Source organism: Mirounga angustirostris, unplaced genomic scaffold (assembly GCF_029215605.1).
Source record: "Mirounga angustirostris isolate CCGP_5_RB_7025 unplaced genomic scaffold, mMirAng1.0.hap1 SCAF_6, whole genome shotgun sequence".
Lineage (NCBI taxonomy): Eukaryota > Metazoa > Chordata > Mammalia > Carnivora > Phocidae > Mirounga > Mirounga angustirostris.
The window spans coordinates 72,398,065-72,414,295 of NW_026991714.1; the positions used below are offsets into that span (position 1 = coordinate 72,398,065).

At 36.8% G+C, this 16,231-nt stretch overlaps 1 protein-coding gene across 8 annotated transcripts in view; it reads left to right on the forward strand.

Annotated features, from left to right (window-relative positions):
* The window catches only part of PCDH15 (protocadherin related 15), a 794,976-nt gene that overhangs the window by 372,330 nt on the left and 406,415 nt on the right, over positions 1 to 16,231 (forward strand). The window lies entirely within an intron of this gene.

The following is a 16,231-nucleotide window of genomic DNA, read 5'->3' on the forward strand; positions in this document are numbered from 1 at the left end:
GTTTTGTTTTGTTTTCCTTTTGGGACCTCGAATATATCATCTCATCTCTCTTCATTTGCAAGGTTTCTGCTGAACCATCCACTGAGAGCTTTAGGGGAGTTGCCTTGTATGAGATAAGATTTGTCTTCTCTAGCTACTTTAAAAATTCTCTCTTTCTCTTTTATTTTTGACAGTTATTATAATGTGTCTCAGTGAAATCTTCTCTGAACCTGTACGGAGACCTATGAGCTGTGTGTACCTGTATGTCCATGTTTATCCCCAAATTTGGAAGGTTTTCAGGCATTTTTTTTTAAGATATATTTATTTATTTTGGAGAGAGAGAGAGAGCACAAGCAGGAGGGGCAGAGGAAGAAGGAGAGAGAATTTCAAGCAGACTCCATGCTGAGTGCAGAGCTCATCAAGAGGCTCAATCTCAAGATCCTGAGATCAAGACCTGAGCAGAAACCAAAACTCAGACACTTAACCAAGAGCCACCCAGGCACCCTAGGCATTATTTCTTTAGATAAGCTTTTTGCTCCTTTCTCTTCTTCTTTTCCTTCTGGGACTTCCATGATGAGAATTTTTTTTTTTTTTTTGATTGATGATATCTCATAATTTCCATAGGTTTCTTCACTCTTTTTCATTCTTTTCCTTATTCTCCTCAGACTGGATAAGTGGAGATTTGTCTTTGAGCTCACAGATTTTCTTCTGATTTGTCAAGTCCATTATGATGCTCTCTACTGTGTTTTTCAGTCTCATTCATTGTATTCTTCAGCTCCAGAATTTCTGTTTGATTCCTTTTATAATTTCTATTTCTCTGTTGAAATTCTCATTTTGATGGTGCATTGTTTTCCTGATTTTGTTGAGATATCTATGTTCTCTTTTAGGTCACACAACTTCCTTAGACTACTTATTTTGAATTCTTTCTCTGTGAACTCACAGATCTCCACTTCTTTGAGATCAGAAAATTATTCCAGTGTTCTTTGGTGGTGGTATATTTTCTTGAATGTTTGTGTTCTTGTCTTGCATTGATATCTGCATATTTGATGGAGCTTTACCCTCTTTCAGACTTTGCAGACTGGTTTTGGTGGGGAAAGCACTGGTGGGTAGGTCATGCCAGTTCCAGTTCCAACTCCAAGAAAGGCCCAGCAGCATAGTGTCCATGCATCTCCATCAGCTAAGGTCTGCATTAGGGAAGATTGCAGTGATCTTCAGTGACCAAGGCTGCAGGTGCTTTTGCAGCAGTGAGGGACGTTGGGGTCTTTGGTGACAAAGGCTGCTAGTGATCATCTCTTTTTCTCCCAAGGGGTATGTCATGGCCAAGGGATCCTTCTTGGCTCTGAAGCTTGGAATCCAGCTTTCAGGTATCCTCACAGTGGTGGTGGGACTGCTTCTGATGAGAGGTTCCTGTGGAATAGCCCCAGAATGAGGGACTAGAACCTGAGCACTTGTAGAACAGCAGTGTCCCTGGGGTTACAGCAGCTATTCTGCAGCAGTGATAAGTCTAGCTCTTGAGGCATGTGTGCATGCAGAGAGCTACCATGGAACTGAGGGCTGGTGTATGGGTTCACAGACTGACAACGGCTCCAGGGTCCAGAACTCTGAGTAGCCCACAGCGGCAATGATACATAAGACTTGGGTGCATACCAAATGGCCACAAAGCTAAGACCTAGAGCATGGGCATGTGTGACATGACAGCAGCTCTGGAGCTGGGAGCTCTAGTTAAGCCTATAGCAGCTCTTGCTCTGGTGCCTGAAAAGCAGGTGCCTGTGAACAGACACAGGGCTGGAGTCTGGAGCACAGGTGTGTACGGAGTGGCTGCCAAGTTGGGGTCTAGAGCATGGGCGTGCACAGAGGGACCACAGGGTCAGGATCTGAAGTGTGGGCCCATGAGGTGTGGGGAATCCCTGGCTGTTGTGGGGGCTTCCAGGGTCCTCCACAGTATAGACCAGGAGGACCAAGATGGTACCCAACACATAGCTGATACTGACAACCCCACCCTTAGTCTTTGTTTCTTGCTACCACTGACATCTCAGCTATGCCAGTTTTTCCACCCACACTTCCCATGGGATTCTACTCTGCATTTTGCTCCATTGTGTGGCTGGAGGCTCTTAACTGGACTCTTGAGCCTTCCCCAAGCTATTTTTGCTCATGGATACCTGTCTAACTCTTGTTTTTTCTGTGTGAAATGAAGGCCAGTATCTCCTACTCTGTCATCCTGCGGATGTCACCTTGTGCATTTCAAAGGAAGTATTTATCAAACTTGCTGATGTCTTTTTGACCGTAATAGCTTGTAGTTTCTCTTGTAATCTCTATGTAGACAACTTTATTGCCTATGAATAATGACATTTTATATTTTCTTTCTGACTCATGTGTCTTTTATTTCTTAATATGACTTGTATTCTTAAAACTATATATTTTTTTAAAGATTTTATTTATTTGAGATAAAGAACATAAGCAGGGAGAGGGACAGAGGGAGAGGGAGAAGCAGGCTCCCCACTGAGCAGGGAGCCTGAGGTGATGCAGGACTCGATCCCAGGACCCTGGGAACATGAACTGAGCCAAAGGCAGTCGCTTAACTGACTGAGCCACCCAGGTGCCCCTCTTTTTTTTTTTAATATTTTTATTTATTTATTTGACAGAGAGAGACACAGTGAGAGAGGGAACACAAGCAGGGGGAGTGGGAGAGGGAGAAGCAGGCTTCCTGTGGAGCAGGGAGCCCAATATGGGACTTGATCCCAGGACCCTGGGATCATGACCTGAGCCGAAGGCAGACGCTTAACGACTGAGCCACCCAGGCGCCCCAAACTTTACTATTTTTTAGTAAGACATGTTACTATCATCTTTGCCTTCTAGTTCTTTATCTTAAAGGGAGTGTTCCCAATATTTAATTTTTAAATGATATGTACTACAGATTTTATAAATAATTAAAGGCAATTATTAAAGCCCCATTTATTTCTAAATCATCTTTATCATGAATGAACAAAAAATGTTTGAAGGCTTTTTCTACATTTATTGAGAAGGTTTAAGGGTTAGATACCTTCCCATATGGCAAAATGCATTAATATACTGTGTAATATTAACACACTACTCACTCTGGGGATGAAAAGTGTGTGTTTGTTGTGATTTTCTACATATACACATGCATACACATTAAGCACACAGTATTTAATTGAGTTTCCTAATGCTTTATTTGAAATTTTGTACTTAAGAACTGAAATAAAATTGGCTTATAATTCATTTTACAGTCAACTTTAGGTTTATTTTTTTTAAATAATCATTTTATTATTTATTTATTTGAGAGAGAGAGAGAGAGAGCACAAGCAGGGGGAGCAGCAGAGGAAGAGGGAGAAGCAGACTCCCCGCTGAGCTGGGAACCCGATGTGCTACTCAATCCCAGGATGCTGAGATCATGACCTGAGCCGAAAGCAGACACTTAACTGATTGAGCCACCCAGGTGCCCCTACTTTAGGTTTAGAATCAAGGGTATATATGCTCACCTAAAAATATTCAGAAAATAGTGTTGGCTTCTTATGTCCCAAATCCTGTTCCATGTTCTGATAGTCAAAGGTGCATTGGGAATAATTGGGGAAATGATACATGGGTGGTCCTGACAGGCTTATTGACAATGGGACATTCAAACAGATGGTAGAGAAGGAAGAAAAGGGGTATTCCAGAGTAAATAACCAGCATGAAGCTTTGAGTCAGGAGTATAGCTGGTGTATTCTAAAATTGCAAGCAATTAAAATGGAGAGTTCTTGCTTAAACTGTGGTTTATGTTCACTTGTCGAACTATTCGTGCCTATACTTTTGGAAGACTCTATATTGATTGCCTATCTATCTATCTGTCCATTCATTCATTCATCCATTGGGTTGATGATATGTGTGTGTTAATTTTTTTCTTTTAAAATCTTACTGAGTCATGACTGTTCAACTATGTTTTTGTAAAAAAAAAGTATTTTATCTATTTATTCAAAAGCAGGTTGATGATAAAGTATTCTCATGCTTTAAAAAAAAAATCTCTGCTGTACCTATAGTTATAACCATCTTTTTATTCACTGTTTAAATCCTGCTGTCTTTCTATCCTTTTTCTTTTTTCCTGATGATCAAAATGGCTAGATGCGTTTCTATTTAACTTGTGTTTTTTAGAGAGTCACTTTTTAAAAAAATTACTGTTTCAGTTTTTTCTTTCATTTATTTCTACTTCAACATTATTTCTCTTTACTTTGTGCATTTGTATTTTCTATACAATTTCCCTTTTTGCTATATTCACTAGATTCTTCTTTCTTTTTATGTGGCATTTTCACTGTCATTCTGTTCTAACTATAGCATGATTTCCATTGGAATTTTTCATTGTATTACAATTATATACAAGTGTCTATTTAAGTTAACAATATGACATTATCTGGCTCTCTCTTTTAAAGAGTTTTTAACTTCCTTACATTTGAATCATGGAATGTGATCAGTGTCAAATAGTTTGATTAACCTGTAAACCTCTTGTTAAATTCAGTAACAACACAGACTGATGATCAATTTGTTAGCCAAGATATTTTCTCTTAGGTATTACAGTTTGTTCCCTTTCAGGTCAGTATGCTCAAAAATAACTTTCAAGGACACTTTTTGTTATCACTTCATGGAAATTTAAAAATCTTAAATGAATTTATATCTAATTATATTATTAAGTATGACTTTATGAATGGCATATAAACTGATATTAACAGTTGCTTGCCTTGAATGTGGAGGTTTCCTATTTGCTATAAGGCAGCCAAGGGAATAGTTTGGTGTGATTTAGGATAAATAATAGTAAGAAAAAGCATGATTGTCTATATGTCCCACTTCAGAAAACCTCTTATTTTTTAAAATTGAATTCATTTGCTGCATTATCAAATTATTATAATTTTAGATTTTATCCCCTGTAGGGATCTATATTGTTTACTTGATAACATCCTTTCAATGATTAAGATAATGAAACACCGTTTCCTCTTCCTCAGAATATTCTCTCTCACACATGTTCATCCATGGCAGTAAAAATAAGTTGGAATCATACCAATGAGTACTCAAAATTAAGTACATACATAGTGAGTACTCAAAAATATTTTCAGGATAGTTTCCAAGAAAGATATTATATATCTTTAGTTGTTCTTTGCAGTTTTTTTTTAATAGGAATGGACAATCCAATTGCATAGAAATGAGGATTTTTATCTTTTTATTTTATTTTATTATGTTATGTTAGTCACCATACTGTACATCATTAGTTTTTGATGTAGCGTTCCATGATTCATTGTTTACCTATAACACCCAGTGCTCCATGCAATACATGCCCTCTTTAATACCCATCACTGGGCTAACCCATCCTCCCACCCCCCTCCCCTCTAAAACCCTCAGTTTGTTTCTCGGAGTCCATAGTCTCTCATGGTTCATCTCCTCCTCCGAATCCCCCCCCTTCATTTTTCCCTTCCTTCTCCTAATGTCCTCCATGCTATGCCTTATGTTCCACAAATAAGTGAAACCATGTGATAATTGACTTTCTCTGCTTGACTTATTTCACTTAGCATGATCTCTTCCAGTCCCATCCATGTTGATGTAAAAGTTGGGTATTCATCCTTTCTGATGGCTGAGTAATATTTCATTGTGTATATGGACCACATCTTCTTTATCCATTCATCTGTTGAAGGGCATCTCGGCTCTTTCCACAGTTTGGCTATTGTGGACATTGCTGCTATGAACATTGTGGTGCCTATGGCCCTTCTTTTCACTACATCTGTGTCTTTGGGGTAAATACCCAAGAGTGCAATTGCTGGATCATAGGGTAGCTCTATTTTTAATTTTTTGAGAAACCTCCACACTGTTTTCTAAAGTGGCTATACCAACTTGCATTCCCACCAACACTGTAAGAGGGTTCCCCTTTCTCCACAACCTCTCCAACATTTTTTCATGTGTCTGTTAGCCATTTGTATGTCTTCTTTGGAGAAGTATCTGTTCATGTTTTCTGCCCATTTTTTCACTTGATTTTTTTGTTTTTTGGTGTTGAGTTTGAGAAAGTTCTTTATAGGTCTTGGATATCAGCCCTTTGTCTATAGTGTCATTTGCAAAAATCTTCTCCCATTCCGTGGGTTGCCTCTTTGTTTTGTTGACTGTTTCCTTTGCTGTGCAGAAGATTTTAATCTTGATGAAGTCCCAAAAGTTCATTTTTGCTTTTGTTTCACTAGCCTTTGGAAATGGATCTTGAAAGAAGTTGCTGTGGCTGATGTCAAAGAAGTTACTGCCTATGTTCTCCTCTAGGATTTTGATGTATTTCTGTCTCACATTGAGGTCTTTCATCCATTTTGAGTTTATTTTGTGTATGGTGTAAGAGAATGGTCCAGCTTCATTCTTCTGTATATAGCTGTCCAATTTTCCCAGCACAATTTATTGAAGAGACTGTCTTTTTTCCATTGCATATTTCTTCCTGATTTGTCAAAGATTATTCGACCGTAGAGTTGAGGGTCCATATCTGGGCTCTCTATTCTGTTCCATTGGTCTATGTGTCTGTTTTTGTGCCAGTACCATGCTGTCTTGGTAATCACAGCTTTGTAATATAGCTTGAATCGGGCAACGTGATGCCCTGAGCTTTGTTTTTCTTTTTCAACATTTCCTTGATGATTTGGGGTCTTTTCTGATTCCATACAAATTTTAGGACTGTTTGTTCCAGCACTTTGAAAAATGCCATTGGAATTTTGATTGGGATGGCATTGAAGGTATAGATTGCTCTGGGCAGCATAGACATTTTAACAATGTTTATTCTTCTGATCCATAAGCATGGAATGTTTTTCCATCTTTTTTGCCTTCTTCAATTTCTTTCATGAGTGTTCTCTAGTTCTCTAGTATAGATCCTTTACCTCTTTGGTTAGGTTTATTCTGAGGTATCTTATACTTTTTGGTGCTATTGTAAATGGAGTTATTTCTCTAATTTCTCTTTCTACAATTGCATTGTTTCTGTGCTCTGATTTTGTATCCTGCCACGTTACTGAATTGCTGTATGAGTTCTAGTAATTTGGGGGTGGAATCTTTTGGGTTTTCCACATAAAGTATCATGTCATCTGCAAAGAGAGAGTTTGACTTCTTCTTTGCCTATTTGAATATCTTTTATTTCTTTTTGTTTTCTGATTGCTGTCGCTAGGATTTCTAGTACTATGTTGAACAATAGTGGCGAGAGTGGGCATCCTAGTCGTGTTCCTGATCTTAAGGGAAAGGCTCTCAGCTTTTCCCCATTGAGAATGATACTCACTGTTGGTTTTTCATAGATGGATTTTATGAGATTGAGGAATGTTCCCTCTATCCCTATACTCTGATGATTGTAAATATCTATGCCCCCAACATGGGAGCAGCCATCTACATAAGCCAACTATTAACCAAAATAGAGTCATATTGATAACAATATGTTAATTGTGGGAGACCTCAATACTCCACTCTCAGCAATAGACAGATCATCTAAGCAGAAAATCAATAAAGAAACAAGAGCTTTGAATGACACACTGGACCAGATGGACCTCATAGATATATACAGAACATTCCACCCTAAAACAACAGACTACTCATTCTTCTCAAGCGCATATGGAATTTTCTCCAGAATAGACCACATACTGAGTCACAAATCAGGTCTCAACTGATACCAAAAGATTGAGATTATTCCCTGCATTTTCTCAGACCATAATGCTTTAAAACTGGAACTCCATCTCAAGAAATAATTTGGAAGAAATCCAAATGCTTGGAAGCTAAAGACTACTCTGCTTAAGAATGTTTGGGTCAACCAGGAAATCAAAGAAGAACTTAAACAATTCATGGAAACCAATGAAAATGAAAACACATCAGTCCAAAACCTATGGGATACTGCAAATGGCAGTCCTCAGGGGGAAATACATAGCCATCCAAGCCTCACTCAAAAAAATAGAAAAATCCCGAATTCACCAACTAACTCTACACCTTAAAGAACTAGAGGAGAAGCGACAAATGATGCCTAAGCCACGCATTAGAAGAGAAATAATTAACATTAGAGCAAAAATCAATGAATTAGAAACCAGAAATACAGTAGAGCAGACCAACAAAACTAGAACCTGGTTCTTTGAAAGAATTAGTAAGATCAATAAACCACTGGCCAGATGTATCCAAAAGAAAAGAGAAAGGACCCAAATTAATAAAATTATGAATGAAAGGGGAGAGATCACGACTAACACCAAGGAAATAGAAACAGTTATAACAACTATATGCCAATAAATTAAGCAACCTGGAAGAAATGGATGCCTTCCTGGAAACCTATAAACTACCAAGACTGAAACAGGAAGAAATAGACAACCTGAATAGACCAATAACCAGTAATGAGATTGAAGCAGTGATCAAGAACCTCCCAAAAAACAAGAGTGTGGGGCCTGATGGATTCCCTGGGGAGTTCTACCAAACATTCAAAGAAGAAATAATACCTATTCTCCTGAAGCTGTTTCAAAAAATAGAAGCAGAAGGAAAGCTTCCAGAGTCATTCTATGAGGCCAGTATTACCTTGATCCCGAAACCAGGCAAAGACCCCATCAAAAAGGAGAATTTCAGACCGATATCCCTGACGAATATGGATTCCATAATTCTCAACAAAATCCTAGCTAATAGAATCCAACAATACATTAAAAGAATCATCCACCATGACCAAGTGGGATTTATCCCCGGGATACAAGCATGATTCAACATCCACAAATCAATCAATGTGATAGAACACATTAATAAGAGGAGAGATAAGAACCATATGGTCTTCTCAATTGATGAAGAAAAAGCCTTTGACAAAATACAGCATCCTTTCCTGATGAAAACTCTTCAGAGTATAAGGATTTTTATCTTTTTTTTTTTAAGACTTCATTTATTTATTTGAGAGAGAGAGAAAACATGAATGGGGGAGGGGCAGAGGGAGAGGGAGAAGCAGACTTTCCGCTGAGCAGGGAGCCAAACACCGGGCTTGATCTCAGGACCCTGAGATCATGACCTGAGCCAAAGGCAGACGCTTAACTGACTGAGCTAGCCAGGCACCCCAAAATGAGGATTTATCTTAAAATATTCAACAAAGTGTTACTCCCTACTTACATCCATAAATTATATTTTAAGAAATAAAAAGATTCCATTTAATAAATATTTCTTATAACAACTTACCCATTGACTTTACTTTAGGAATGTATTATTGCTATCAAATTACCATATCTGATAGAAATCATTTTAATTTTGGCATCAGCTGTCAGAATATTAATTTAGACCATAAATAGCTGCATATATACAGTGGTGAAAGAATATTATTCCCCTGTTTTTGAAACAGTGAGAGCCCTGAATGATTTGATAGCTATATAATTAATCAAATAATAGGCTATCTAATTGAATCTGAGTTAGCTATAAATAGAAAATATATCTGTGGATAGCTGTAAACAAAATTAAAATTTTATCTTCAGTGTCCCTGGAGACTTAAATGCTATGAAAACCAGCAGGCATGAATTTAAATGATGATTCACATTTCTTTCCTACTGGGTAGGAGGTCTGGTAGCAGGTTTTCTTTCTGACTTGGGACTAAGAATAGCACAATCCAGCTGTAAGGATGATAATCAGATTACGTGGTGGGCACCTGCTAGAGCCAAAGCAAAAGCCTTTATTTCTACTGGCCAATGCCCCCAGAATATTCTATGATAAATATGGATGATAATGTCATGTGTGTGTGTGTGTGTGTAAAATTGAAAATTTCCCTTTCCAATTAAGTTTTAGAAATACAAAAATTACATATAGTTTGAAGTCTTATATGATGTAGGAGCAAACAGTGAATATGAGAATCATTACATTTTATTCATTTGCATTTTATATACTTCCTCTGTTGTTTAAGTAGGTAAAGACAAGGAATCGTTAGAAATTATTTGCTAAGTTCAGTACCTGGCTAAAAAGTAAAATCGTGGGGCGCCTGGTGGCTCAGTCAGTTAAACTTCTGACTCTTGGTTTTAGCTGAGGTCATGATCTCAGGGTCATGAGATCAAACCCCAAAATGGGCTCCACACTCAGTAGAGTCTGCTTGAAAGTCTCTCTCCTTCTGACCATCTCTGCTCATTCTCTCTCTCTCTCTCAAATAAATAAATAAATCTTAATAAAAGGGAAATTAAAAACATAGTAATAATAAAATAAAATCTCATGTTCTTGGAAAAATATGCCATGCTTGTGGTCGGGAAAAGGGAATCAATTTTCTGATATTTCTATGTAAGAAAATCATGTGTTAATGTGAGTTAAATATAAACAGTTACATTTTACATTAAATAAAAAGGCAGAGCATAGCTGCAGTTGTAAGGGAAGGTCAAATTAAAATCAGTTTTCTGACAATTCTCAGTGCCTCATTTTTTTAGAAGAAATTTAGCTGTTTGCATGGGATTCACAGATAAATATTTTTAATTCTTATTTCTCTGTCTAATATGATGGGCATCTTGATCATGTTTAATAATTTACATGCACGTAAAGAAATAGCCAGTTCATATACTTATTGACAGTGTGAATAATTTGAACCAAAAAAAGTGTATATATAATAATGTTATCAAGAAGATATCAAGAAAAAGGAAAGGAAATTATATCAAATTATAGATTTGCTCTTTCTTTAGTAACTAATACTTGAATGATGTTTCTTTTAGGATCATCTGTTAAAATTTAGGGATAACTGGAAAATATATTCAACTTGACTATTGAGCTTCATAGAAAAGACTGTAGACAATATAAATAAAATCTTATGAAAGAGAATTTACTTATCCAAAGGAAATATTAGAAAAAAGAAGTGTAGACAGAAGTTGTAAAGAATCACGATAAGGGGCAAACACTTAGCTTCAGTGTAAATTGAAAGTAAAAGTGCTTTGGACCAAACTGTGTCCCCCTCAACATTTACACACTGAAGCCCTAGCCTCAGTGTGATGGTGTTTGGAGTTAGGTTCCCCTGGTAGGTGACTAGATTTAGACAGTGAGGCCCCCTTTATGCTAACTGCTTTGAAAAGAAAGAAAAGAAAAGACCAGAGGTTTCTCTCTGTCTCCCACATGAAGATACAGTGAGAAAAGGCAACCATCTACCAGCCGGGGAAATGGCCTTCACCACAAATATCTGACATATTATATGTCCATCTTTTGGTTGTTACTTTCTGACTCCACCCATAAAATTCATTACAATGGCTTTTTCATGAGTGCAGGACCTATGCTGTTTATTTTTCTAGCCCAAGTCACTGACACAGTCCTGGCAATAAATGGTCACCAGATGATTTTTTATCGAGTTAATGATTATTAAGGGGAAAGGAGCGAATAAAGTCAAATCCTTTCCATGTTTCTTTTTCTTGCACAGTGGTAGAGTGTAACATTTTATTATGATTGTGTACCACATCAGTTAAAAGCATTGTGGAACATCAAATTGATACAATTAGTATTATTCTGTAACTAGAGCTCCTTTGAAAAGGACCACAATGAAGAAACTCCAGTGGAAGTTTTGAGGAAGAAACAGTGTGTTTCCCTTCATTCCCCTCAGATCCCTACCTCCTTCTAAAGAATTCCTAGAGCTACTCAGAAAATATTTGGAAAGGGGAGCCTGGGTGCCTCAGTAAATTGAGTTTCCAGCTCTTGATTTCAGCTCAGGTCATGATCTCAGGGTCCTGGGATGGAGCCTCCCATGGGGCTCTGCATTCACCTAGGAGTCTGCTTAAAATTCTTCCTCTCTCCCTCTCCCTGTGCCCTTCCCTAACCCCACACATACTTTCTCTCTCTCAAGTAAATAAATAAACCTAAAAAACAAAACAAAACAAAAAAACAAAAGAATGAAAATCGTTGTGACAATTTGGGAAGTGTTCATTATGAAACATGAAAAATGATGACTGTCAAAATTCTGAATGTGTTCATTTATCCAAGAGACAATAACCAAACACCTACTATGTTCTGGGCAATGTGTTGATTGCTGTGTTGGTTACAATGATGGAGAGAAAGCCTCCCTCTCAATGAAATCACCATATAGTAAGCAATAGAAGACCAAAGTAAATAAGTATCCAACAAGCCAGTTTATGTTATTACCACACAGTACAAGGTATTAAAAGAATTCAAAGATAGATGGAACAAACCTTTCTGAGACAAAATGTGTGGTAATTCACTTCAGGTGACATATTTTAAAATCTTAGCCATAATCTTGGGCATAATCATAATAATGATTATCTACAAATTTATTATACATATCATTTAAAAATATCTACAGAACACTTTGAATTTTTAATATATTTATGGGCCTTTTTTCATAAAAATCAAGTGGTTCTCCAGAAATAGTTGGTTTCCTTATTCCTGAAAAAGAGAAATCCAACATTTAAAGGTAACATCATAGTTAAGAGGAAAGAAAACAAAAGAAATTGCAATAGACTGCTTTTGTGAAGAAAAAATGAAATGTCAAAGAGAAAAATTTTATGGTTCTTTAATCACAAGCATCAAATTGTAACAAATGGAATTTTCAATTGAATTCCTCACTTTGCCTGAATTGCACATGGGATCATGCCTGCATACCAAGTGAAGAATCATATTTCATAATGCATTTCATTGGGCTTCCAAAATAGTGATTCTGCTGGAGACTTTTCTGTATAACTTGTCAGATATAGAAAGAGTAATTTCATAAACACTATGATCAGATACCTATGCAATTCATTTCATCTTTTTTTTTAATTTCAATGCCCAGAATATCATTGCTAGAATAAAGTGCATTATTTCCTTTTCACTCTGATTCATTAAACTGTGTTCATTGTTCTTCACAAAGTTGATTTGGTATGCCTCACTAACTGTCAAGTTGAGGAAAAGGTCAGTTGCTTTTGTTCAACAAAAATACATGCTCTTTAATAATATTTCTTAAAAATGCATATTGGCTTGTTTTCTTTCAGTTTCTCATTTATCTGCATCTGTTCCCCTTTGCTGAAGGCTAAGCCTGAAAACAACTTGAACTAATTATGTTTATTACCTGTACTCCAAATTACATTTCCAGTGGCTCACTTTGCCATGATTGTATATTGAGAGAGATGGCTCTACTTGGTAGGATGAGAGAAATGACTGAGACACACTCGGGTTTTAGTGCAGGCTATGTTCTGAGGTTTTTGGGGATTAGAGAAAGATCAGATACTAGATTGTATGTAAGGCAGATAAGAGATCAAAGTGTCTGTTATCTATGGCAGGTAAGGACATGTTCTTCAAAAAAAAAAAAAAAAAAATAGGGCGCCTGGGTGGCTCAGTTGGTTAAGCGACTGCCTTCAGCTCAGGTCATGATCCTGGAGTCCCGGAATCGAGTCCCGCATCGGGCTCCCTGCTCGGCAGCGAGTCTGCTTCTCCCTCTGACCCTCCTCCCTCTCATGCTCCCTATCTCATTCTCTCTCTCAAATAAATAAATAAAATCTTAAAAATATATATATATATATATAAATATATAAGTCCTAGACATTCTTCCCCTGATGATTTTTGGAAAATCCTATTAATCAAGGAACAGTAAAAATTGATGAAGATTTCCTTGACTACAAGACACAATTAGTGGTGTTCTTCACTCTTCCACTCAATAAAACATACGTGATGAGAAGCTGGGGCATATGCGAAAGATTCCTCCTGTATCCTGGTGTCCAGCCCAGTGATTAGTATGCCAGACTCCAACAAAAGAGTATTCAGTGAGTAAATCAGGAGCTGAGTGTCTAGGGTCTGAACTCTCTCTTCTGTACAATCTTGTATATCTTCCACTCTCCCGCTTGGGCAATGTGGAAAGCCATGAATAGAACGTGGGAGAGTTTTGCACCTCTATCAGACTGAGCCACTAGGTGAGACCTTAAACTTTCTGTGAGTGAGAAATAAGTATGTAATATACAGGGCCACAGAAATTTGGATATTCATCTTTTCTAGCAGTGAACACTAACTTATGAATGCAGGGTATTTATTAGATTTATAGGTAAGACAGAAGGAAAGATGGTGCTAACTTCCCATTCCATAGTCATCTCCTTCCATTTTGACCAGATTGGCAGCATTGAAAGACATGAGTCAGTGGTCTTCCCGGCTTGTGCCTCAGTGGGATAGAGCTTGTTCTCACATCCAGCATCCTGGGAGGATGAATGTGAAGCTGTTCTGATGGGTCAGACGCCAGGCTGAACACAACAATACACAATATAAAAATGTCTCAGTCTTGTATGAGGCCTAGACTGTGCAAAGTTTCCATCTTCCTCTCTTGTCTATGCAGAAGAACCACCTTTGGACCAATTTCTTTTTGACCCAAAGATGCTAAACAAAGACCGGGGTCATGAGAAGAGGAAGAGATGCTTTATTGCCACTGGCATGTGGGTTCTTAAGACCCAGGAAGAGGAGAGGGGGTAAATGATGGATTTGTGTGATAAATGACTTTAACTTAACTAGGGAGGAAAATTAAACACTTGGATCCTTCTTCTGGGTGGAAACTATTTCAACAGCATGTTATTGTTTGTTTGTTATGATTAATTTTATATCTTATAAGGAAGGAAATAAAACCTATGGGGAAGAAATCAAAAATTTCTCTCTCTCTCTCTCTGTCAAATAAATAAACTATTTAAAAAGGCGGGGGGAGGGCACCTGTGTGGCTCAGTCAGATAAGCATCTTCCTTCAGCTCAGGTCATGATCTCATGGTCCTGGGATCAAGTCCCATATCAGGCTCCCTGCTCAGGGAGCCTGTTTCTGCCTCTCCCACTCCCCCTGCTTGTGTTCCCTCTCTCGCTGTCTCTTTCTGTGTCAAATAAATAAATAAAATCTTTAAAAATTTTTTCTTGACATCCTACCACATAGCAATAATCACCTTTTTTCATTTATGCATTTATATATATATATATATATATATTCCATATTCCAATATATATTCCATATATATATGGAAATCATTTTTGTGCTTGTTTTCTCTTTTTGCTCTCTGTCTTCTTTCTTCTCTTCTCCCAACACTGACCGACATGCCTTCTAACATTTGATTCTTTTTTTTAAGTGATTTTTTAAAGATTTTATTGATTTATTTGAGAGAGAGAGAGAGTGAGAGAGAGCCCAAGTCAGAGGAAGAAGCAGACTCCCCGCTGAACAGGGAGCCCGATGTGGGACTCAATCCCAGGACCCTGGGATCATGACCTGAGCCGAAGGCAGTTGCTTAACCAACTGAGCCACCCAGGCACCCTGACATTTGATTCTTAATACTCGTATACTAATATGTGTAATACGTGTGTACATGTTTCTTAAGAATAGAATCATTATATATACATTTTTCAGTATCTTTTCTTTTTAAGGAATACCTGTAGGACATCTCTACATGTGCTCAGGTGTAGATCTAATATATCATTTTAATGCTTGCATCCATTATATCCAAAAATCTAATGAATCTGAGAATTTAAAAATATTTATAGACCATATGACTTATCCACCTATGATTTATCTGTTCATTTTTGTCCATTTTTCCAATTGGTCATTTGGTTTTTTATCTATATAAAACAATATTATTATTATTAAATTTATATTGATATTGTTATAAGTATCAGGCCTTATTCTGGTACACAATAATATTTTCCCATAACCTATAATTTATTTGTTGGTTGTATTAATATCTTTCTCATACAAATGTTCCAACTTTTTATAATTAAAAATTTCTTTCTTAATACCTGTCAGTTATCTGTTTTATCCATAGGCTATGGATAAGGTCTCCCAAATTTTATATTTTTGTATGTAGTGATCTATATTTTCTTCTAGAGTTTTATTTCTTTATATGTTTTTCTTATATCGTTTCCTAATTTGTAGATTTTTGTCTCTAAAAGTCTAAGACCACAAAAATAGTCAATATTTAGATAAAAAGAATGCTCATAAATAAAGTAACTCTTAGACGGTTAACTGTCAAAGAGTAGACATGAAATCTTAAACTATTTAAAACCTTAAACTTAGACAATGAAACCTTAAACTATTTAAAAACATAAGAACATAAGGATCCACACAGAGATGTCTACTAAAGCTATTATTAAGAATGTTTGGGAAGTTCATATGAATTTGCTAAGATAAAAAAATGAATATAATTTTTTAAACTGTGAAAAAAGGCAAATTTTGGCAATGATTGATGGCAAATCTGAATATCCATAAGATTCTCTTAAATGAAAAAAAACCTACTAAAACTAAGAGCAATGCAGTGAACTTAATTTGGTAACCCTTGACTGCGTATAAATTAAACTTTAAAAAAAGTTAATAGGC